General features: G+C 42.8%; 1 pseudogene; it reads left to right on the top strand.

Annotated features, from left to right (window-relative positions):
- Window positions 1-261: 261 nt before the first annotated feature.
- On the top strand, window positions 262-24,543 carry LOC124507520 (etoposide-induced protein 2.4 homolog; annotated as a pseudogene).
- The last annotated feature ends 613 nt before the right edge of the window (window positions 24,544-25,156 follow it).

Raw genomic sequence — 25,156 nt, forward strand, 5'->3', positions numbered from 1 at the left:
TGTATATGACACTAATGTAGTGTGCAGTACTTGGTGTGATCAGTAGGAGAACAAGTATAGATAGAAAAGGGAGGAAGTCCAATGACCAAACCCAGGACACTCCACCATTAGACGGGGGGTGTGACCCTGGGAACATGGTGTCAGGAGAAGCCACCAAGTGGAGAGAAAGTGAGCAGCCCGCAGTGGGTGAGGGTCCAGGCTGGGGTTCTGCCAACAGGGCTCCAATGTTCATGATGAGAGGTTGAGGGACTCTCCTCTCTTTTCTGTGTAGTTGATGGTGTTGGTGTGACGAGATGGCCAACAGCATCAAAACCTTTCTCCAGGACCTTGCCAAGGGAACTGAAGTGTCCGTCTGGGCTATTTGTGCCATCTCGAAGCTAGATGCTCAAATCCAGGACAAAAGGGAGGAGCAGTATTGAAGAAAGGCAAGTAGTACCTTGGCGCAGTAGAGGGAGCAGGTATAGTGCACGAGCAGGAGAGGGAACCAGGTATTGTTACTGGAATTTTCCAGTGCTCTGTTTGGAATGGCAGAGTATTCTCATGTGTTCTCCACTTGTTTCATCAAGTGTTTATTCCTGGGCTTCAGCCAGTGACAGCACAGGTTATCGGTGATCCATGGCTACGTGGAGATGCTTGGTCGTGGCTGGAGTTCTTTCTTGCATCAATTTCCAGTGTTCTTTGGGTTCTCCCCATCTGTGCTTAGCAGAGTTTCCAGTGTCATTTGGTTTCGGGATAGAATTGATCTGGCTTTTGAGGTATCAGGGAGAAAGTGTTCCCCATTCCCTGGTTTCAGCAAAACAGTTGCTCACGTGTTCTTCAACAGTTTTCTGTTGACTATCTTCTTCATGCAAGGGATGTTGTGAGTCTCTTTCCCGACCATATTTTTGGTCCCCTGGTTAGTCTTCTGCATATGTCTGTCTCTACTCACTAAACTGCGTTGGGTATTCTAGTTCAATAAAGGAATCAAAATCCACCAGTGGCTATCGGTCAGAAAGTCGTTGCCTTACTAGCTTGGATGTGGCTTGCCCTTGGCTTTCCTCATAGGAACACAGTCCCTGTACATTACCTCTCTATCCTCCTTCATTTACTCTTGTCAACCTAATGCATGGCAAAGAGCCAGCCATACATCTTGTTGGTGGTCTCCTTGGAAAGTCCACTGGACCTTCTACGTTCAGTCTGCCCGAGCCCTGCTCCTCCTCCAAAGGGTCCCTTTCATTAAGTGGATATGCTGACTCCTGAGCCACCTGCATCCAGAGGGGAGGGGTTGTATTGGAAGGACTCTGTGGCAGCCTGTCTCCCTGTTTACCTCACCCCACTCTGCCCAGGGCCCTCTGCATATTCCCTTCTTCCGGAGGAACTGGGATTTTTGTCTCTGGTGACCACGAGGCACAATCTTCCTGACACCCGTACGTGGATTTTTAACACCACCCGGAACCTGAAAAGGTCCCAGGTTTCCCCCGGCACTTTTCTAACATTTGCTGGCCTCTGTGTCTAGACCGATATGACACCTTGTTTCTCTCCCTATGCCATTGGCTGCCCCACCTCCCCTTCCTACCCCCCACCACCCTTGGATGAATGGACTTTGTAGTTCAAGCCATTTCATTCCATACATTTGTTATTTCTGTTGGTTTTCTGTTATAAGGGCTGAGGGCAGACTGCCCCAAGACAGGCCACTTTGGGATGAAGATGATTTTAAGTTAAAAAGCAAGACAGCATGGTACTGACACAAAAACAGACACTCAGATCAATGGAACAAAATAGAGAACCCAGAAATGGACCCACAAACGTATGGCCAACTAATCTTTGACAAAGGAGGAAAGAATATCCGGTGGAATGAAGTCAGTCTCTTCAGCAAGTGGTGCTGGGAAAACTGGACAGTGACTTGTAGAAGAATGAACCTGGGCCACTTTCTTACACCATACCCAAAAACAAACTCAAAATGGATGAAAGACCTCAATGTAAGACAGGAAGCCATCAAAATCCTCAAGGAGAAAGCAGGCAAAAACCTCTTTGATCTTGGTCGCAGCAACTTCTTACTCAACACGTCTCCAGAGGCAAGGGAAACAAAAGCAAAAATGAACTATTGGGACCTTATCAAAACAAAAAGCTTCTGCACAGCGAAGGAAACGATCGGCAAAACTAAAAGGCAACCGATGGGAGAAGATATTTGCAAATGGCATATCAGATAAAGGGTTAGTATCCAAAATCTATAAAGAACTTGTCAAACTCAACACCCAAAAAAACAAATAATCCAGCAAAGAAATGGCCAAAAGACACAAATAGACACTTCTCCAAAGAAGACATCCAGATGGCCAACCGACACATGATAAAATGTTCCACGTCACTCATCATCAGGGAAATACAAATCAAAACCACAAGGAAATACCACCTCACACCTGTCAGAATGGCTAACATGAACAACTCAGGCAACAACAGATGTTGGCGAGGATGTGGAGAAAGAGGATCTCTTTTGCCTTGTTGGTGGGAATGCAAACTGGTGCAGCCACTCTGGAAACAGTATGGAGGTTCCTCAAAAGATTAAAACTAGAACTACACTACGACCCAGCAATTGCACTACTCGGTATTTATCTGTGGGATACAGGTGTGCTGTTTCAAGGGACACGTGCACCCCAATGTTTATAGCAGCACCATCAACAATAGCCAAAGTATGGAAAGAGCCCCAATGTCCATCGATGGATGAATGGAGAAAGAATAAATGGTATATATATATACAATGGAGTACTACTCAGCAATCAAAAAGAATGAAATCTTGCCATTTGCAGCTACGTGGATGGAACTAGAGGGTATTATGCTAAGTGAAATTAGTCAGAAAAAGACAAATATCACACGACTTCACTCATAGGAGGACTTTAATATACAAAACAGGTGAACATAAGGGAAAGGAAGTGAAAATAATATAAAAACAGGGAGGGGGACAAAACAGAAGAGACGCTTAAATATGGGGAACAAACAGAGGGTTACTGGAAGGGTTGTGGGAGGGGGGAGGGGCTAAATGGGGAAGGGGCACTAAGGCATCTACTCCTGAAATCATTGTTGCACTATATGCTAGCTATGTGTAAATTAAAAAATAAATAAATGTTTTAAAAAACAATCAAAATGCAGCAGATTCCTGAAAAGATTTTTATTTCCTTCTCAACTGCCTCCAGAGAATTTAGGCCAAGGGTTTGCGCCAGGAAGAGAGCGAGGGATACAAGCAGACAAATGTTCACCTTTAGCCCGGAAGGCTGACCTACAGCCTGAATAGCTTCCAAAAGGATCATATACGTGCTGGTTGCTACCTTCTTAAAGGGCCTCACGACTGCCTGTACATCTCACTGATCGTTAACAACAAACTGAACGAGAAATCTTGCAAAAGTATTTTTACGAGTCGAAATTTGCAGGAGACATTTATGATCTAATACTCCTTGTACATCCCCCCTCCCACCCACCTTGAGCACTAGGCATATGACCACCAGCCTCACACAGCAAAAGTGCAGTTGTTTCTGCTCGTGCCACTAAAGTGAACTTACGAAGCGGCACCGTGAAACATCTCAAGAACTCTTTCCTAGCGTTGCAGGCCACAATCCTGCAACTCTGTCACCATAGATAACTGCATTACGGTCTGAACCAGGTAGGCAGCCTGGGGGAACCCAGCAAGGCCTGTTTGGTCAACGTCCTCTGTGTCGTATTGTTGCCAACTGGCCCAGCAAACTTTTGTTTACCACACATTTCCTCTCTTGCACCTGCCACTGAAGCGCTCTCCTTTCCTTTCCTTGAAGTTCCAGACCCCTGCCCCCTTTCTCTTCAGCTCAGAATGACACATACACTTCATTCTGCCTATCTTTCCACCCATAATTTCATATGTACTAGGAATCCACACACACACGAAATTCTGGGTGGATTCCTGGTACCTACGAAATTAAGTTCGGTCTTCTGTTCACCTGTATCAGGTCAATTTGATGCTTAGTTCAGCTAGAAGGACCTTCAGGGGCAGAGGAAATTCTTCTTCTCTGACACTATGAAGTTCATTCACCGGACGTGGGGAGTGAGGAGTATCTCAGTTGTTGCTAGACGTGTGTCACTCAGGTTAGCGTCTGGTCTCCCTTGGTCCACTGGGGCAGGGGTGGGAAGCAGCCCGAAGAAAAGCCTCCTCACAGAGAGATCTGCTAGATTTTGAGGAATGATTTTCTTGCTTCTCCTGGAAGGAGAAAAGGTGTTCTCACTCATGCATTTAGAATTCTCCAATGTCCATCAACTGATGAATGGATAAAGAATGGAATACTACTCGGCCGTGAAAAACAATGAACTCTTGCCATTTGCACCAACGTGGATGTAACTGGAAGGTATTATGCTAAGTGAAATAAGTCAGTCAGAGAAAGACAGATATCATATGTTTCCACTCATATGCGGAAGTTGAGAAACTTAACAGAAGACCATGGGGGAAGGGAAAGAAACAAATATATATAGTTACAAACAAAGAGGGAGGCAAACCATAAGAGATTTTTAAATACAGAGAATAGGGGCACCTGGGTGGCTCAGTCGGTTAAGCGTCTGACTTCAGCTCAGGTCATGATCTCGGGGTTCAGTCCATGGGTTCGAGCCCCGCGTCGGGCTCTGTGCTGACAGCTCAGAGCCTGGAGCCTGTTTCAGATTCTGTGTCTCCTTCTCTCTCTGCCCCTCCTTGGCTCATCCTCTGTCTATCTCCCAAAAATAAATAGACATTAAGAATTTTTTTTTTTACTAATAAAAAATAAAAATGAATACAGAGAACAAACAGGGTGGAAGGGGGTGGGACGGTGGGTGGGTAAATTGGGTGATGGGCATTGAGGAGGGCACTTGTTAGGATGAGCACTGGGTGTTGTATGGAAGCAATGAATCATGGGAATCTACCCCCCGAAACCAAGAACACACCGTATACACTGTATGTTAGCTAACTTCACAATAAATTATATTTAAAAAATTAAAATAAATTAAAATAAATTAAAATCCCCCAGCTTGGGGAAGCACCAATTCTGTACCAGCGTCACTGCACACAGAATGCTCAGAAAAGCTGAACTTTTCCAACGCTGGAAATTGGAAATTAACTGCCAGCCACTGCCAGGTCTATCTGGTATTTCGAAGGAATACTGGGGGCTATAAGTAGAAATTCAAGGAGTAAACTTTTCAAATCCCAAACCTCTGATTGCTTGGTGTTTTCCTTGTCACTTTAAGCAATTAAGCATAGGGGTGAAGGCGGGCAGATATCCAAACAAGTGCATAATTTTAAAACGTCACAATTAAGAGACATCCAGGTGGCTCGGTCGGTTAAGCCAACTGTCCAATCTGGGCTCAGGTCATGATCTCAAGGTTCGTTCGCTTGTGAGTTCAAGCCCCACCTGAAACTCTCTGATCGGTTTCCCTGTGTCTCTGCCCCTCTTCTGCTCACATGTACATTCATGCTCTCTGTCAAAAATACACTTAACATGGGGCGCCTGGGTGGCTCAGTCGGTTGAGCGGCCGACTTCAGCTCAGGTCACGATCTCGCGGTCCGTGAGTTCGAGCCCCGTGACGGGCTCTGGGCTGATGGCTCGGAGCCTGGAGCCTGCTTCCGATTCTGTGTCTCCCTCTCTCTCTGCCCCTCCCTCATTCATGCTCTGTCTCTCTCTGTCTCAAAAATAAATAAAACGTTAAAAAAAATTAAAAAAAAATACACTTAACAAATAAACTTAAAAAAATAAAATGTCACAATTAAACATGAGCGAGTATCCCCTCTACCAAATCCCACAAAAAGCAAGTCTGTTACTAGGTATTAATATAACCTTTGGTAGCTCACTTTATCTAGGGATCTCTGTTGCTCTCTGTGTAAAATGAAGCAAGTAAGCTGATAAAACCCAAGATCTCTTTTTGCTTTGAAATTCTCATCTACCTTTTCTACCTCTACAGGCTGTTCCAGACAGAAAACTTAACTCTAAAGAAGTTCTAAGGTCTTCCAATAATGGTCAACAAAGGTAATTTAAAGACATTAAAACCTTGTAAAAGCACAGCAAACCAATGGCTCTGAGATTTCAAGGTCTAGTTCACTACTTACTGGAAGAAAATTAGAGCAAAAAATAAAGAAGCAAGGATTATGGCTAAAAATAGAAAAAGAGTGGGTGGCAGAATATATAATTGTATAGAAGTTTGAGAAATATAAAGGCTGGCAAATGAACTTAATATTAAAATGTCAAAGAAAGAGTCTGGAAGGGATAATTGAAGGTCAAGAGCAAGCCAGAGAACCTTTGGCTGAAGAAGCCATAAATATACAGAACAGGAAGAAATACAGGAAATAAAAATCTATTTAAAATGTTTATTTAAACAAATGAAGGCTATAAAGCATGTGCCGACTAAAATAAGGAAGAGGAGGGGCGCCTGAGTGGCGCAGTCGGTTAAGCGTCCGACTTCAGCCAGGTCACGATCTCGCGGTCCGGGAGTTCGAGCCCCGCGTCGGGCTCTGGGCTGATGGCTCAGAGCCTGGAGCCTGTTTCCGATTCTGTGTCTCCCTCTCTCTCTGCCCCTCCCCCATTCATGCTCTGTCTCTCTCTGTCCCAAAAATAAATAAACGTTGAAAAAAAAAATTTTTTTAAAAAAATAAAAAAAAAAATAAAGAAGAGGGAAATTAATTCGCATTCACCGAATACCTGTTATGTGTCAGGCATTGGGCCAGGTGGTTTACACAGCCTAGTAATTTAAGAGTTCACTGGAGACTTGAAAAGGGAAACCGGGAGAGTCATGAATAATTACTGTTCATTATGCACAAGCCTGGGGGACTCAAAAGAGTCTTGCTCGGTGGTCCTACATTTCGGTAGGACGTCAGCATAGGCTTGTCATCCGTAGTTTGAGGTTTCTCAGGTGAGCGTGATACATAGCCAGGCTTGAAAATCACATCCTTTACCCTGGCAGGTTCACATTCGATCGGTGAACACAATACATCACTGTCATTGTGCACAAGAGAGTGGAAGATTGCGGGGCTGTGAGGAGACCGTCCCGAGAGCTGGAAAATGGAAGGGAGAGGGGAGATCAAAGCAGCCCCAGGGGCTGGACCAGACCTGACCTACTGAGGAGGTCTCGCTAAGGTGGTGAGGATTTCAACCAGGATGAGACTAGAGAGGAAGATATTGTCATAACTGACTAATCTTCACTGCTGCTCGGGGTAATATCAGTTCCTGGTAAAGCAGGGCTGGAGAGTGACCAGGTCCTTAGGAGAGTCATTGCCAAGTACAAACCACCATAGACCACAGTTCCATCCAGGTTTGTATCCAGGATGCTGTGAGGTGTGCGAACAGGTGCCCCAGGCAGGTGACGGTGTTGAGGTCCCACAGCAACTGGGCAGTACAAGGGCAATTCTTAGATGTGTCACAGGGAGAGGGGACGGAAGTAACACGAATGAAGCAGCTCAACGGGAAGGACCTAAAGTGAGCAAACAGGAAATGAGAGTTTGAACTACAGGGTTTGAAAAGAAGAGAGGATTGAAGTCACACAACAAAGGACAGGTCAAGAGGTCTTGGTGACAGGCTGTGGAGAAGCAAAGGCCCTGTGGAAGCTTCCACAGAGCATTGAAGCCTTGCTGACTGGGGTGTTATGGTAACTGGGCCAGAAATAGGAAGTATTTCTGGAGAGAGGGTTTGGCAAGAAGAAAAGAGTGAGTCAGAGATACTGGGATTTGAAACTACAGAGATGAGTCAAAGCCCCAGGTGGTGTTTGGGGATCCGTCCATAAAAGCCGAGAGAGACGCTCAGGTAGGGGGGCAGGGGGACGGAGACACAGAGAAGCAGCCTTGAGGGGAAGGCCTGCAGGTGGGGGGAGCACACACGGCAAGAAAGAGCAGAATCGGGACTGAGAGGGGGCAGCTCCATGCGGGGAGGGCAGCAGGAACAAGGAAGGGACAAAAAGCCATCAGATCAAGCAGGAAGTAGCTAAGTGGGTGAGCCCGGGTGGGTCCTGAGGATGCCCAGGAGCATCCTCATTGACTGCTGGGGGAAGAAACAGCCTCGCTCAGGCCTTAACCTTCCTCTTCAGTGAAAGGGGAGCTACCAAGTGATCTCTTAGGGCCTTTTGTCCTGTGGCATGCTGTGTGGAACCAGAGTGGTGGGGCAGAAACCAGGCTGTGCAGAATAATAGAGCTCTTTAAATGGAAGGCAGCAGGGGGAACACGGTCTTTTGCAGAATTTTTAAGGTGAAAGGAACTTGTACAAGTAGGGTCAAAGGGGGGGGGCAGGGACGACAGGCGCAGAGTACTGACCTGCGTTCCAGGGGGAAAATAGAGCATGCGAAAACGGTGGGCATGCTAGAATCAAATCAGCAAAAGAATCCAGTGAGGGGTAGCCTTTCTCTCGGGTAGTCTCTGCGAAGCCTTCTGGTTCTTGCAAATCGAATCGAACCCACTAGAGCCTGGAGAGGCAGGAGAGCCAGGACCACGGGGGGTCTTGGAAACCGAGAAAGTCCTTTTTGGAGAGGATAAATACGCATTTAAAGATTTCAAGGTTTTGGTTAACTGCTTATGATTTACCACGGACTAGCAAAAACCTACGTGCTCACATCCATATGCTGCGTGGACCTCGTACTTTACATAAGACTGTTTGCTCCACCACTAATGAAGTCGGCAGGCAACAGTCTCTCGATATATAAAGTGCGTGTGAGATTTCACATTCACAGACCTCAAGGGGAAACGAAGTTTAACTGAGCAATAAAAGCCTAGAATTTCGGCGGTGTGCTGGCAGCGACAAAGCTCACAATTTCTTTATTATCGTGCTCTGTTTCACTATAAAATTGTTCCGGGCAAAACGAACCTTAAGTCTATGGGCCCTACAATGCAGCACACATTTAAGGGCAAACAGTGCAGAAAAATCTCAGCAGGTAATTATCCAGGTCATTTAATGGGCTAGGGCCTTTAACAACGAACAGAAGATTTCTGCACCCCCCCCCACCCCAAAAAAAGATTTTCTCAGAAAAAGAAGATTGCTTTTTCACAGATGATGATGTCATTAAGAAAGTGTTTTGGGTTCAAGAAGGAAAACCTTGGGCTTGACAAAAACTTGTTGAACTGTAGCCCAGAAAATCTGCCCGGATTTTGGTTTAACATTTACCGAGTGTATCTGACATACAGATCAAGACAGATATTGGTAACAGAGCTCAATGCTGTGAGATTAGAGTTTCTGAATTTACCTCTTCCCTTAGGTCACACAGACTTTAGCTGACGCATAGTTTCCTTCCAAAAGGCAGTAATTGGCCCTTGACAGGCTCCTTAATTCACTATAAAACAAAGACAATAGGGAGTCTCAATTTTGGTATTCAGGAAAGTTTCTTGGTTGCTAACCCGTGGACAGTTCACAACAACTGGTTTCTGCTTTTTGGATTTTTTTTTTTTTGTTTGTATAGAGCTTGATTGTTTATAAATCATCTCAATAGAAATCATCTCATTATCTCTTTATAATCATCCTGAGATGTAGTCACTATCCTCATTTTCCAGGGCATTTTCTCCGTCACACAACCCTTTGGCTTGTTCGTTCATTTATTTAACAAACATTTGTCTGTTACAAACAAAGTACAAAGAAAGTACAAAGAAAGGAAATACAAAAAGCATGCCTTGGGCACAACCTAATGAGCTCCTGTACAAATAGTTTGAAAAAAAGAAAAAAAAATGGTTTGAATCTTCTTAGTCATAATCCTCCAAAAATGACTCCTAATATCTCTAGCAAACTAAATGGGAACCTATTGATATGGCATTATAGTTCTGGCCTGGTTTTACTAAGAAACAGAATGAAAATAAATACAAAGTGTCAGTGCGATATTTTCTGGAATACTGAGGTGAACTGGGTGGGAGATGGGATGGAAAGATTCCTAGGGAATGAGAAATTTGGGGAGGAGACAACACGAAGGGAAGGGCAGGAGGTGGGCCGATCGAGTCGGTCTGAACATATGAGATTTCACAATGATTATTCCACCTGGACCCATGTCATGTCAGGAAAAGAGTGACCGCCTCCTCTGAATCTACAAGCATAAGATCTAACCTGAAATTTAAGATGGAGACCCTCTTGGAAATATTCAGAACATGTGGTTGACATAGACATGTAATCGACCCTCCAGAGCTGAATTCAATGTTGAACCCATGGACTGTTAGTTGGTTGGACCTTTAAGATTTCTCCCTGGTCTTTAGACTCACAGGAATTAATATAATGAATCTTGGACCTTTTTTCTGGCTTGTGATTTTAATCTGTTTAAAATTAAAACCATACTAATGTTCTAGAAGAACTGTACATTCTCAAAATTTAAGTGTGCATTCTCTATACTAAAATGATTATAAGAACCACTCCATTTGATTTGTTTATTCAAATAAACAAAGAGAAGTCTTTTGTTTGTTTGTTTGTTTGTTTGTTGTTTTTAGCACCTGCTAAGTACAAGGTGCTTTTCCAGGTTCTAGGGAGAAAATAAAGAGTTTAATTGTTGCTTGTTAACCCTGAAAATATAAATGTAAAGTACTTGTGCCACATAAGACTCTTCATTGAACTTATTTGGGCACTTCGATTTTCCATACCTAATATTTGGTGTATTCATTAAGGCAGAGTAAGCATATTTAATATTCAAGCCACAATGTTTAACATGTCAGTTCAACAAATACTTGTCACACATATTCCATGGATTCTACACCATGCTAGTCTCTGAGATACACAGATGGGTAAACCTCCTCTCATCATTAAACTCATTGAGACCCAGAGCCATTAACACCAACCACACTACAAAATGTCCTGTGGTGCTTTAGAAATACAAGGACCTCTCACTGTATTCCTCCACGTTGATTTCGGAACAGGGCTTGGTATCTATTATTTTTTATGTCTCGTGGAAGATTCCAATACCCAGCCAGTGAAAAGGATCGCTAGCCTCACGGAAATTATTTTGCTTATGATCTATTCTTTATTTTTCAAAGCACCATCTACATGAAGCTTCTCATAAAACTAAACCTACACCAGCCCTATCACCCAGCACTTTTACTCCTTGGGTTACTCAAAACAAATAAATCCACATGTCCACAAAAGGACATGCACAAGAATGTTTATGACAATTCATAATAGTTCACATGCCCAAGAAAAGGAAAATGGAAAAAAAAAAAAAAAAAACAACCTGATATACTCAAACAATGGAATACCCGCTCACCAATACCACTATCAATACACATAAAAACATGAATAAAACTCAAAAAACACTATGCTAAATGAAAGAGGGATTACACAAAAACCTGCCACCGAATCATCCTATTTCTCTGAAGTTCTAGAACATGCAAAAGTAATTTATGGTGGAAAATAAAACAGTGATTGCCTTGAAGGGATTGGAAGTTGAGAAAGGCCAAGAAGGACTCTCTAACACGATAGCAATATTCTATTTATTAACAGAGGTTTGGTTACACTGGGACATGTATTTATCAAAACTCAAAGCATGCTGCCCTTAAGAAAAGGAAAAAAAAAAAAACCTCAAAAGAAAAAAATTGTAAACAGATCTTGAGCTCTTAATGGATGTCATGTATGTTGAAGTATCTAGGGGAGGCATGTACTGAAGCAGCTTATAGTGGTGGACGTAAAAATGAGATTGATGGATGGAGATCAGGACGGATAGATAGATTTAATAAAACAAATAGAATAAATTATTAATGTAGAGCCTACGTGATGGATATAAAACTGGTTCAACTTTTTGTACATTTGAAAATTTTTATAATTATCAGGAAAAATTGTACGTGCACGTCCACAGTGTTTAAGGCGTCTAACATAACTTCAAGCACCTTGTACGTGTTAACCCATGCAATTTGCGTAAGTCATGTGACAGAGGCCAGTTGCGCACCGAATCCACTTTGTCATCTCCCTGTTGGTGCAGATGGTTTCCAACCAAGCATGTGCTTGCCTGTGGTCACATGACTGAGCCTGGCCAATGGACTGGGAGTGGAAGCGATGGCTACCATTAGGAGGCCTGGCCCGTAGGCACCTTTCCCGCATGAGACTGGATGGAAACCTCAGAACCTTGGTGCCTTCTGTTGCGGGTGATGCCCTGACCTATGCTGGCCTATCAGAAATATTTGTCTTGGACTTCTTGTGAGCTCAGAATATACTTCTTATTATATGATAGAGATTGGTGTATTAGTTAGTACTGCCTTAGTTCGTGCCACTCTAACTTGCGTATCATTCTACCGCGTGGGTACTGATAGTGTCCTTATTTAACACATAAGGACACAGCCCACAGGTAAGACAGCTCAGCGGCCACCCTGGGATTCAAAGTCAGGCATTTTGGCTCCAGGGTCTAGACTCCTGAGTATTGCACTAATTCTGCCTCTTCCTTCCTTGGAGTGGAGGTACTGGTAAATAATTGTTTGTTTCTCCTTCAAGCAAGTGATGTAACTCCGCGACAGAGGATCACCTTTCAAAACACAAATTGGTATTCCCAGAAGCAGACTTGTAATCCTGCTCCTTGTCAGCTGGGCCGGGTGTCCAGTGTCTGGGAGGAAGGTCGAAGGGGGCTCAAACATCAGCAGCACTGACCTTTGCACATACTCTATCGCCACTGTTGCTCTAAATAATTAGGAAGGGGGAGGGGTCCCCAATCTGTTGTCTATAGCTCACTGACATCTTTTTTGACCCGAGCTTCCTCTGGCCCCTAAAAACGCATCTCAAAATCGGGAAGATTGAGCTTCCTCCTTGACCTCCACTTGGTCGTAGCTCGTCCGTAGCGATAATAACAGAAAAGAGAGTTGTTCCCCCCAGATCAATACTTGATATATACCATGTGTATTGATTTACTGAACTCCTGGTAAGGAAGCAGGTGCCCACAGGGCCCAAAATGCAAAATGGAGATGCCAGAAGACAGCCTCTGGTATTTTGCTGGACGGAATTTTGATAGGTTCACCATATTGCATAGAAATAACGATGAAAATACAACACGGGTCCTCTACTATGCACAAAGAGGCAGGAAGCGGAAAAATTTACATATAAACCTATTACATTACTGTGGTGTCTCTGGAACTTGTACTAACCAGCAGCCTCCTAATTACCAGATGCCATGCAGCTTGGAGTTACATTTAGGAAATTGTTGAGGTTGCCAGATTCACATTAAAAAAAAATAACAAGGTACCCAGTCATATCAAATAGCCTTGGGAACCAACACAGAAGCACATGAAACTCAGCCATGCCCTTTCTGTTTTCCTGTTTGTTATGCTTTATCAGGTCACTGAATACGAAAATAAATCAATACAGATCTTTACTTTTTTTATGTATAGTCGCAGGCTGCAAGCCAGCAAGCAGTCTGGTGACAGAACTATTGGCGATTGTTTCTGAATATTAGTGGCTAAAAGTCAACAATTTGAAATTCCAAAGTACAATCTTCAAAGATCTCTAGATCTTTCTCAAACTTTACTCCTTCAACTTAACCTTTAAAAATTTTTCACCGCTGGAGCCTGAGTAAGCCAGTGGCATTTTGTGATGGTGTTGACACAGCTCTCAGTGTCTTCCATTCGTGGAAGTTTGCTTTGCAAGCTTTGGTCAGCTGAGTCCTCAGAGATGACCATAATCGCTGACCACAGTCATGGCTCCCAAGGTCTGCTCTCTTGGTCACTGTGACAAAATAGAATTGGATCCTAGACTTTTTGCTCTGCTCTACCACAGAATTCCTGAGGGGTAAATATTTATTTAACCCTCCAACTTCCACATAGTGTCCCCCCAAAACTTCATGTCTACCCATAACACCAGAATATGAAAATGGGGCTTTTGCGTCTTCTTCAATTTCTTTCATAAGCTTTCGATAGTTTTCAGTGTATAGATTTTTTTCACTTCTTTGGTTAGATTTATTCCTAGTTATTTTATGGGTTTTGGTGTAATTGTAAATGGGATCGATTCCTTGATTTCTCTTTCTGTTGCTTCATTGTTGGTGTATAGGAAGGCAACCGATTTCTGTGCATTGATTTTATATCCTGCACCTTTGCTGAATTCATGAATCAGTTCTAGCAGTTTTGTGGCAGAATCTTTTGGGTTTTCCATATAGAGTATCATGTCATCTGAGAAGAGTGAAAGTTTGACCTCCTCCTGGCCGATTTGGATGCCTTTTATTTCTTTGTGTTGTCTGATTGTTGAGGCTAAGACTTCCAATACTATGTTGAATAACAGTGGTGAGAGTGGACATCCCTGTCTTGTTCCTGACCTTAGGGGGAAAGCTCTCAGTTTTTCCCCATTGAGGATGATATTAGTGTTGGGTCTTTCATATATGCAGCAACTTCTCACTCAACACATCTCCAGAGGCAAGGGAAACAAAAGCAAAAATGAACTATTGAGACCTCATCAAAATAAAAAGCTTCTGCACAGTGAAGGAAACAATCAGCAAAACTAAAAGGCAACCGATGGAATGGGAGAAGATATTTGGAAAAGACATGTCAGATAAAGGGTTAGTATCCAAAATCTATAAAGAACTTATCAAACTCAACACCTAAAAAACCAAATAATCCAATGAAGAAATGGCCAAAAGACACGAATAGACACTTCTCCAAAGAAGATACCCAGATGGCCAACAGACACATGAAAAGATGCTCAACATCACTCATCCTCAGGGAAATACAAATCAAAACCGCGAGGAGATACCACCTCACGCTTGTCAGAATAGTGAACATTAACAACTCAGGCAACAACAGATGTTGGCGAGGATGTGGAGAAAGAGGATCTCTCTTGCACTGCCGGTGGAAATGCAAGCTGGTGCAGCCACTCTGGAAAACAGTAGGGAGTTTCCTCAAAAATTAAAAATATAGCTATCCTACAACCCAGCAATTGCACTACTAGGTATTTATTTACGGGTGTGCTGTTTCGAAGGGACACATGCACCCCCATGTTTATAGCAGCACTATCAACAATAGCCAAAGGATGGAAAGAGCCCCAATGTCCATCGATGGATGAATGGATAAAGAAGATATGGTGTATATATATATATACAATGGAGTATTACTCGGCAATCAAAAAGAATGAAATCTTGCCATTTGCAACTCCGTGGATGGAACTGGAGGGTATTATGCTAAGCGAAATGAGTCAGTCAGAGAAAGACAAAAATCATATGACTTCACTCATATGAGGACTTGAAGACAGAACAGATGAACACAAGGGAAGGGAAGCAAAAATAATTTAAAACGGGGGGGGGACAAAAGATAAGAGAGTCTTAAATATGGAGAACAGAGGGTTACTGGAGGGGTTATGGGAAGGGGGATGGGCTAACTGGGTAAGGAGCACTAAGGAATCTACTGAAATCGTTGTGGCACTATATGCTAACTGACTTGGATGTAAATTTAAAAAATAAAATTTAAGTTAAAAAAAGAAAGAAAATAGGGCTTTTGCAGATGCAGTCAAGTTAAGACGAGGCGTAAGTGGATTAGAGTAACCCATGAATCCACTGCGCCTGGTGTTTTTACAAGAGGAGAAAACACAGACAAAATGACACACAGGAGGAAAGCCATGTGATTGTCCTCAATTCAGGGAACACCAAGGATCTCCAGCAGCCACCAAAGGCTAGGAAGAGGCAAGGAGGGAGCCTCCCCTAGCGGCTTCTCCAGAGAGAAGCTTTGGCCATTGGTTCTGCCAGTGCCTTGATTTCAAACTTCTTGTCTCCAAACCTGTGAGACAATAGCCTTTGTTGTTCGAAGCTACTCAGTTTGGGGTTCTTTGTTTGCCAGTCCTAGGGTCTCGTACAGAAAACGCCTGGTAAAGAGATAACGTTTTCGAAGATTTATTACTAAGTATTTGACACCAAATCCACACAGGTACACGATGGGTTCCTCTTTTTGCTCCCAAGCTACCCTCTAAATGCAAAAAGGAGACGACCGTTTTTGCCGAGGCAATAGCTAGTCGACTGCGGGACATTTGTCGCCCTCCACTGCTGTGTCTTAAGACATGAAAGCCTTGCTGTGGTAAAGGGTAGTCAGAGAGTATGACCAGGGCCCTGGGACCTCTTCCTCCAGTGACCAGCAGTGTCTTCTGAGATGGTGCCTGTGACACTGAACCTGAGATCACCCTTGTGGTTTACGGTCTTTTTTTTTTTTTTTTAATTTTTAATGTTTATTTATTTTTTGAGAGAGAGAGAGCGAGCGGGGTAGGGCAGAGAGCGAGGGAGACACAGAATCCGAAGCAGGCTCCAGGCTCTGAGCTGTCAGCACAGAGCCCGATGCGGGGCTCAAATCCACAAGCCGTGAGATCATGACCTGAGCCGAAGTCGGAAGTCAGATGCTTAACCGACTGAGCCACACAGGTGCCCCAGTTTTGTAGCTTTCTGATAGCAGTGACATAAAGGTCATTTGTGCACTATAAGAAGACCTTTTCTTTCACCTACTTGCATTATATATGCAGAGCACTCTTGACCTTTAACTGAGCTTAGAGCCAATATTAAAGGACACATTCAGTAGAGCGGGCGCCAAATTGTCCTCCTACAACACGGGGGCTTTGGATTTCCTCCGCATCTGAACCAGGCTCTTGGGAGGCTGACAGGACATCTCCAGGGCTCAGAAAACTCAAGTATCTTCACTGGCAATTTGATCTGCTCCGTGGTGATGTCTCCTTGGGTTCGTCTTGACTGTTGACAGTCACTCCGGCTTTCATGATTCTGGATGATCCAGACAGTTTTGAGGAGGAGTATTCCTTGGGAATTTTCTAGTGTTCCCGGCTCATCACATCATCAAGAGTGCATACCATCAACATGACATATCATTGATTTTGGCCTCAGTCACCCGGCTGAGGTAGTCAGTGTTTGGCACGTTTCTCTACCGCAAAGTTATGCTTTTTCTCCCTTTCCATTCGGTACCTTCTGGAAGGCAGTCACTGTACCCAGCCTGCACCTAAGGAGTGGGGGGGGTTATGTAGTGCCTCCTTGAGGGGGAAATAGCAACATAAAGTATGTAGCGTCGGTCTCTTCTCTAATACTTTTTTTTTTCTTACGCAAACTCTTCCAGCTTTAGTCACGGGAAGACCACCCAGTCAACCATCAGTGTTCTTTTGAGATCCCCTCGGAATTATGGCTTTATATATTCATTTGGAGCGCATCCTCACTTCCCGGCACTAAGGCTGTACCAGGCCCTTCTTGTATACTCCCCACCTCAGTCCTAGAATCAGCCTTGGTCACTTGGACTTGAGGATACTATTAGAAACCGTGGTCTGGGTACGAGATGTGCTCCTTGCTACCGGGCCTTCCTGTCTTTTGGCCTTTCTCAGTTGACAGAGTGAGGAAATTGATGTCACAGGACAATACAAGTATATCCACATAACGACACTTTTCTATGTGTAACTGTCTCTGTATCTGTATTAACGTAAACATGGGGTTAGGTCGCGGTCTCCATCTCATTGCCACATAGGGTATTCTAGCGTCCTCCCCTTGCTTGTCTGTAAGCTCCCACTCCAACTAAAAAAACTGGGCTCACACCATCGGCCATCCATGCACTTAACTGCTCAACCCCAGTATACATGTGTGGCCCTCTGGGCATTGCTAACTCTTATCCTCTTGGGGAGAAAAAACGTTATCAACCCGAGTTCAGTGCTTACATGCAGTTCCTTTCTCTCTAGTCTTACAGACTCTAGTCATTTCCGACTGGTCAACACCTTTTCCCCCACCCCTTCGGTGAACTTGTTTTATACGTTTGTCATACAGTTAGAGTCTCTTGTCACGGTTTGCATTCCTTCCCGGGACCCCCCAACCTCCTAGGTCATTCTTAAAATTTGTCTACATTAAAGTTCGCTTGTTGTAACGTAAAGTGCTGAGGGTTTTGACATATGCGTGTTATCACACAGCCATCATTACCGTATCAGGGAAATTATTTCACTGCCCTCCAAGTCTCTTGTGCTTTACCCATTTAATCTTCTCTCCTGTCCCTGGAACCCGTAGCAGTTAGCAATCTTCTTATTGCCTCCATAGTCTTGCCTTTTCCAAAATGTCACATAACTGGAGTCACGTACCGTGCAGCTTTTTAAGAAGGCCTTCTTTACCTTGGAACTATACATTTAAGTTTATCCATATCTTTTTCGTGGCTTAATAACTCTTTTTTTATCCCTGAGTATTCCATTATATGTATACACCATAGTTGTTTGTCCATTCACCTGTTGAGGGATAGTTTGCTTGCTTCTGGTTTTCAAATCACTTGGGTACATATCTAGGACTGCGATCGCTGGTTTGTATGGTAACACCGTATTTACCTTCGTGAGAAAGAGGGACTTCTGGCACCAATGTTTTATGATCCTACCAGAAGGTAGCATTAGTTGCATTCTATAGTAACGGTTAATAGTAATAAAATACAAAATATGAATATGGGAATAGTGAACATTAACCAAGGTATACCATATCAGCACCATTCCTCCCCTCCAGAGTATTCCGTGAATTAATACTTTATCTTAACTGGTGTATTTGGGATTAACAACAAATTTACATAGTAAAATACGTGCGGATTGTGACTCCGTCTCAGAGATCGCAAATAAATCAATGTATTTTCATGCTAATAGTCATTAAGAATTCATTTTCTCTTTCAGCGTTTCAAGGAATATTCGTTGGCGCATCTCTGTCATTGAGTGGGATCTGTTTGTGGCAGATATTTCAATGTTGCATGGTCATGCGACATCAGCCCAGGGGTTTATGCACTGACTTTTAAAACTGATTATAGATAGGGGCACCTGCGTGGTTCAGTCATGATCTCACTATTTGTGAGTTCAAGCCCCACGTCCGGCTGGCTGCTGTCAGCCTGTCCGTACAGAGCCCACCTTGGACCTTCTGTTCCCCTCTCTCTGCCCCTTCCCCACTTGCACTCTCTCAAAAACAAATAAATATTTAAGAACTTGATGAAAGACAACAATATCGTACAATATACCTGAAAGTTGTAGAAGAGCGGTTCTTAATTGTTCTCACCGCAGAAAAAGTAATGGTAATTATGCAACATGATGGAGGTGTTAGCTAACCTGGTCATAATGGTGGTAATAATAATATCACAATATAAAAGTGTATCACATCGACATAGTATATACTTTAAAGCTATACAGTGTTATATGTTAATTATATCTCAATAAAACTGAGAAAGAATTGAGACTTTTTGGGAAAGAAACCTGGTGATATTTGGAATTTTCTGGAAGTTTTTTTTCTCAGCTTGTCTAAAAGGTTTCCAAACTACACTTCAAAGCACCGTGCTGGGCTCCGAGGAAATACACATTTTGTGTAAGACTCCAGAGCTGGACTCAAACGCTTGTAATTGTATGCAGGTGACTAAGGGAAAGGGATCGGAACACGTTCCAAAGTGTTTCTAGAAGATAGTTTAAGGTAAGTATCATATGAATGAAACAGAAGAATGCCACAGGAAGAGTAAAGATGAAGAAAGTTCTTCTTGTGGGAGTGACCAATAAGGTTAAGAATCCCACAGTTGAACAGTATAAACAAGTGGCCTTCTATATCTCAAAAAAAGTCCTTAAGTGCCAACAGGAATCTTGATCCCATTTGAAAAAGATGCGTCTTAAACCAAGCCTTTGGTTGGTGTAGAGAGGTAACTCTCGGATACCATATGAGTGGCCTGCTATTAAAATTAATTCTTGACAGTTTTTTAACAACTGGACAATGTTACCACTCAGATGATAGTATTAGTATTTTATGAAATTGTTCTCTGGCTCTCTCATATATCTGTGTACGGATATGTACATATATGGAGAGTTGTGATTGAGAAGTATTTAATAAAAGTCACGTAAATCAATATGAAAATTTACCATCCAATGCAAAATATTTAAAACTATATTTCCGGGAGTCTGGGTGGCTCAGTCGGTTGAGCTTCCCACTCCAGCTCAGGTCACGAGCTCACAGTTCGCAAGTTCGAGCCCCGTGTTGGGCTCTGTGCTAACAGCTCAGAGCCTGGAGCCTGCTTCGGATTCTGTGTGTGTCTCTCTCTCTCTCTGCCCCTCCCCCACTCACTTTCTATTTCTCTCTGTCTCTCAAAAATAAATAAATGTTTAAAAAAATTCAAACTATATTTCTTTTTATTTTCTACATAAACAAAACTGTATGTGTGTATGTAGCATAAAACTGCTTTCCAAATGATGTAAGTTCATGCCATTTCAATCATTTCCAAATCATTTATTGAGTCTTAGAATTTCTTTTCCATGTAGCCCATTATACTGCTGGCTTATCACTGGGTGTCCAGTGTAGACCAAGCTGTGGTGAAGGAATGGCTGGGAGTGAGGGTCCGCTCTTGGGTAGCAGTGGCTCTCACAGGCCCTGTGTTCCTGCCCACGGTGCCTCTACCAACGCCACCAGCCTGCCTCCTCCTTCAGTTCTCCTTCCGGGATGGCGGTCACCCTCAATGCTTCCGGTACCCTTTCCCCCTGTGCCTTCATGCCAGCTCATGGCCTCTGCTGGGAATATGCCATCCTTTTAGGCTCTTTGCCAAATGGTATGGAAGAATTTGCAGTTTGTGCCTCTATACCAGGGCCACCGTTTGGGTGTGTGTGTGTGTGTGTGTGTGTGTGTGTGTGTACAGATAACAGATACCTATGTACGTTAGATAATGAAATAAATGATCCTATGCATTTAACTCAGTTACAGTCTTTTGTTTGTGGAGAATAGTGGAAATAGAAGCTTCTGCCCACCCCAACCCCTCTGCCTTATATTTCTGTCTAAACATATAAGTCTTGAATGAAAGTCACTGTAAACTAGAGTCCAAACATTTAGAGTTTTAAAGAGCTGACTATAAGCTCTCCTGGGTTTTTATTCTGTAAAGCTTTAACGAACCTGCTCCTATACCTAGTCATGTAATCTAACACCCCACTTGCCACTAATTCAAATAGAATAAACTACTAATAAAATAAACAAATAATGCCGAGAGCACATAATTATGGGCTCTTTGATGCTTTATTTGGCCTATTAAACTTTATATAATTTGCCAAGGGAAATGTATTCAACATTGTCCCAACAAAGTGCATACATCTATTTGTTTTTTTTTAATTTTTAACTCAATATTAAATTAAAATTAAAAATTAAAATTAAAATTAAATTAAATCAAAATTAAATTAAAAATTAAATTTTTCAAACAACCTGATCTGATAACGGATTATCAAAGTAGATCTTCTATCTTTCTTTTTCTCGTGCACAGAAAAACCAAGACAAAGAACTGTTAAGTAGTGTTCAAAGTCACAAAGTCAGGAAATAAAAGTGATTCCAAAACCACATTTCTCTGGCTCACAAAAACATGACCTTTTAACGTTCCCACCATATTGTCGGTAATAACACTTGTATTATTTGGTACAGCATTTAGAAATAGGAAATAATATGCAATGATTAATTTAATTTTTATAAACTGTTACGGTGGGGAAACCATCCATACCTAAAAGAAACTTATTTTCTGTTTTCTTATAAAATGTCTACACTCGTTGCTTGTTTGCATCATTAATGAATCCATTACAGTATTATCTCTCAGTACACAGCTGCCTTTTTAGTTATGTCCATTTTCTGCTGTTCATGGTCCAGTGGTAGCTGGAGGGAAGGAAATCTAATATGAGTTTCCTAGAAGCCCTGGCATTTATATATTTCTATTCCGGAGGAATAGAATAGAATTGGTGAGTTAAGAAGGTTTGGAAGAAAGACGAACTTCTCAGGATGATTCTTTTCATCACGAAGAGCAGTAGTTTTTTCCCTTCTGCTGTATGGAGAGGTGGGCAGGGAGGTTTTGAGGGGAGGCAGGTAGTGAAATCTGCTTCTGTCCGTGTGTGTTACGGTGATTTTAGAACTAAAGTCCTGCCGAACACAGTGCTGTACAACAACCACCTCGTTATGCTCACTGATTCTGCGGGTGAGGAATCTGGAGACGGGAGGATGGCTCACTCTGCTTCACAAAGACTGGGTTCTCGCCAGGAGTGACTTTACAGCTAGCGACCGGACTCCCAGGGAGGTGTCTTCATTTGTCTGGCAGTTGAAGCCATCCGTTGGCTGGGGCCTCAGCTGGTCTCTTTCACTTACCCATAGCTTCTCCCGTAGCCTCTCTACAGGGGCTTGTTGGGCTTCCTTATAACATGGCAGCTGGCCCCACGAGCAAGCATCCTGAGAGAGAGGCAGAATTACGTGGTGTTTTATGATTTAATCTCAGAAATCACATGGCGTCGGGGTGCCTTGGGTGGCTCAGTCGGTTAGGCGTCCGAATTCGGCTCAGATCACGATCTCACAGTTCCTGGGTTCAAGCCCCGCATCAGGCTCTGCGATGACAGCTCAGAGCCCCGAGCCCGCTTCGGATTCTGGGTCTCCCTTTCTCTCTGCCCCTCCCCTGCTCGCACTCTGTCTCTCTCTGTCTCTTAAAAATGAATAAACGTTAAAAAAATTTTTTAAAAAGAAATTGCATGGCTTCATTTCCACCATATTCTGTGGATTGAGAGAGTAACACTGGTTTATCCAGGTTCAAAAGAGGGACACACACCTCACAGGAGATAAGAAGAATTTCAACGTATTCACATTGCATGAAGATTACTTGGAATGAAAGATATACAGCCATGCCATTTTGGAAAATACAGTCTGCCACAATGAGTCAAAGCTTAGCATATGCTTTGTTTTATAAGCTGTCTGATTTCCCAACAGTGGAAGTACGAAAAGAATCAATGGTCTGGGAGTATTTGCCAGTTAAACTACCCATATCCTGGGCCACTCACTACAGACCAGTGAAAGTTGATTGTATACCCATTCTTGATGACTGGATCTTTGCTCCTTCTGTATTCCTATGATCTAGAAAGTGTGGCATAAGACAGCTAATGCTCATCGACTGCCAATCATTTCCTAACCTGCTCCATGATAGTGGTAAGAAAGGCAGTAAGGAAGCCCATTCAAGTGGACGTTGCCTGGAAAACCAGCTGAATCGCAAAAAAGGAAATGCTGAAAATCTTGACCAAATCAATTCAGTAATAAAGACAGTGTTGACCTTCAAATTATTTTTTATTATCTGACAAAATATTTGAGGTTGTGTGCACCCACATATGCAGGGGTATTGTTAAAGTCCTTAATTATTGTTGAACTGATAGTTGAATGACATCATCAAGAAAATTTCCACAAGTCAGAAACAAATTTGCCTGCCTATAGATCTCAATGGAAACACCCTCTTTTCCTTAAAAAGTAGGCCTTAGAAACAGACGCTTATGTACTGAGGAACAATTTCAAAATGTAACTTGAAACACAGATTTATTTTTTAATCTGCAAATAAAGTTGGAAGTGCGTCAGTATCCTAGAATAAAGAAAGCATACTGGCAAAGACCCTTGAGAGGGTCATCTTAGTAGTGTGCCCATCTAAGTGGAACTCAAAAATGAAAACAAGCTACGGAAATATCCAAAAGCTCCGCCCCCCCTTCCCGCCCAAAAAATCTATTCAGTGTTCACCGTGTACTACTCTTCAAATTATTTCAAAACATGAACATTCTTAATTTTCACTGGAATGGAAGTATGCTCGAGCTGGCATACATCACGGTCTTGTGTGGGGTTACAAAGAGGAACGGCATAATTCATAGGTACACAGACTGAAGATACATTATTCATGGCTTTCCCCCTCATCGCTCCCGGATCATAATCTCTTCCCCATGCCAATGAAATGCCTGTCATCCTGCAAATGATATCTAATTTAGCCCTGAGAGTTCCGGGATACATTTTGGGTATAAATAGCCACCATGTGACCAAGTCTCGCCATTACACAAGACATAAGGAAGTAGAAGATATCGAAGATATGGAGGGTATACGAAAACGATGGATTCAGTCGTCGTGGTAAGCAATTGTACACTGTGGTTGTTATTAGCAGTGTCATTTTTAGTGTTATTTCTAACATCTGCAAGTACTCCTTTTTTTGCTCACAGATGTCTGTCACCTTGTATTATTTATAAAATATTCTCAGTGCTAGAACTCTTCAAAAGTATGGCTTAGTCTGTGGCTTATGCGTTACATTTTACTAAGCGTAAGACCATGTCATGATTCTTGTCTTAAGATAAAATTTGTACATTTGAATATTAATTGCTACCCAGAATCAATACTCAAGAATCGAAATGTCTTTAGTGTGGGTTTTCCTCTTGGCTCTGCATAAATCTGGAGGCCCGTTTCCAGAATGGGAGAGAAGTAACACAGCTGTCAGAACTTCATGTCCCCCAACCCTGTGGCAGCCCATGTTCATGACACTGCTCTTCTCACTCTCTGCTCATCCCACACGTCCCCTCATTCTCCACCTCCACCCACGAATACCTTTCACATGCACACTCCTTTCAGAGCTGCTGTGCCCAGTTTTCTGTTCTCACCAGATTCTTCCCCCTTTCTTCTTAGGGAGCCACTGAGGAAAGAGCGAAGGTTTGACCGGGTTTCTCTTTCCACAGTTGTGTCTTTACTGCCTGCTGGATCTCACGTGGCCATAATGTGTCACATGACTGTGGGAAGCAGCCCACAGGGAATCTCATAGAGAGTCGTGCAATTGTAAAAGTGGAAGAGACCGTGGAAATAACGGAATCCAGTGTTTCTGCAGTGCGGCCAATTGAGGATAATAGTAATTATATTAGCTAACACTTGTTGAGTATGGACTTCAGTTGCAGGAGCCCAGTGATTCTGTGTGATAGACATTCTTTTTGTCAGTATTTTACAGAGGATACTGTCATGCAGAAAAGATCCCCATCTTGCGCAAGACCGCACAAATCTCAACTGGAACTGGGAGTTAATTCATCCATCTAATTCCCAAGTCTCTGCTTAGTGTTCATCCCCCTGATAGCTTCTTTTGCTCACCAACCGCCCAGAACACCGATCCTGAGAAATTCCATCGTTCTGCATGTAATAATCACATTTTCCCCCAACTTCTTGCCACGTCGTGAGTGGCACTGGCAAACTTGACTTTTCCATCTCATGCAACTAACTTACAGGCTCATTGAGAGTATGATCTCAGGACATAAAAACACTCAGTATAACAATAAACATGAGGTTTTATAATGATTTGTGCTAGCCATAGCAGCACTGTTGTTTTTACATCAAAAGTTAGCTGATACTTTTCTTCAGTAAATAACTCTTAGCCTCGAAAGGCGTATTTCGGGTGTGAATTTCTGGTTGAGGTACATTATGACATTAGAAATACCAAGTTGTATTTGTAACTTCAAGGACACGGAAAATCTACGGCTTCGATGAACTA

The sequence above is a fragment of the Lynx rufus genome, unplaced genomic scaffold, assembly GCF_022079265.1.
Source record: "Lynx rufus isolate CCGP_SWC_20201006 ecotype Redwood Valley unplaced genomic scaffold, mLynRuf1.p SCAF_12, whole genome shotgun sequence".
In the NCBI taxonomy this organism is placed as follows: Eukaryota; Metazoa; Chordata; class Mammalia; order Carnivora; family Felidae; genus Lynx; species Lynx rufus.